This window comes from Paramacrobiotus metropolitanus, unplaced genomic scaffold, assembly GCF_019649055.1.
Source record: "Paramacrobiotus metropolitanus isolate TYO unplaced genomic scaffold, Prichtersi_v1.0 Parri_scaffold0000012, whole genome shotgun sequence".
In the NCBI taxonomy this organism is placed as follows: domain Eukaryota; kingdom Metazoa; phylum Tardigrada; class Eutardigrada; order Parachela; family Macrobiotidae; genus Paramacrobiotus; species Paramacrobiotus metropolitanus.
Window position 1 is genome coordinate 1880001 of NW_026570232.1, and position 1097 is coordinate 1881097.

Genomic DNA, 1097 nt, shown 5'->3' on the forward strand with positions numbered 1-1097 from the left:
AGTATTTGACCGAGGCGAAGATGAAAATTTCACCGGATAGGGCCCGTCAGTGGACTGGTGCATCAATCTACGCTAAGTATTTGACCGAGGCGAAGATGAAAATTTCACCGGATAGGGCCCGGCAGTGGACTGGTGCATCAATCTACGCTAAGTATTTGACCGAGGCGAAGATGAAAATTTCACCGGATAGGGCCCGGCAGTGGACTGGTGCATCAGTCTACGCTAAGAAATGTTGACCGAGGCGAAGATGAAAATTTCACCGGATAGGGCCCGGCAGTGGACTGGTGCATCAATCTACGCTAAGTATTTGACCGAGGCGAAGATGAAAATTTCACCGGATAGGGCCCGGCAGTGGACTGGTGCATCAATCTACGCTAAGTATTTGACCGAGGCGAAGATGAAAATTTCACCGGATAGGGCCCGTCAGTGGACTGGTGCATCAATCTACGCTAAGTATTTGACCGAGGCGAAGATGAAAATTTCACCGGATAGGGCCCGTCAGTGGACTGGTGCATCAATCTACGCTAAGTATTTGACCGAGGCGAAGATGAAAATTTCACCGGATAGGGCCCGTCAGTGGACTGGTGCATCAATCTAAACTAGAAGTATTTGACCGAGGCGAAGATGAAAATTTCACCGGATAGGGCCCGGCAGTGGACTGGTGCATCAATCTACGCTAAGTATTTGACCGAGGCGAAGATGAAAATTTCACCGGATAGGGCCCGTCAGTGGACTGGTGCATCAATCTACGCTAAGTATTTGACCGAGGCGAAGATGAAAATTTCACCGGATAGGGCCCGGCAGTGGACTGGTGCATCAATCTACGCTAGAAGTATTTGACCGAGGCGAAGATGAAAATTTCACCGGATAGGGCCCGTCAGTGGACTGGTGCATCAGTCTACGCTAAGTATTTGACCGAGGCGAAGATGAAAATTTCACCGGATAGGGCCCGGCAGTGGACTGGTGCATCAATCTACGCTAAGTATTTGACCGAGGCGAAGATGAAAATTTCACCGGATAGGGCCCGTCAGTGGACTGGTGCATCAATCTACGCTAAGTATTTGACCGAGGCGAAGATGAAAATTTCACCGGATAGG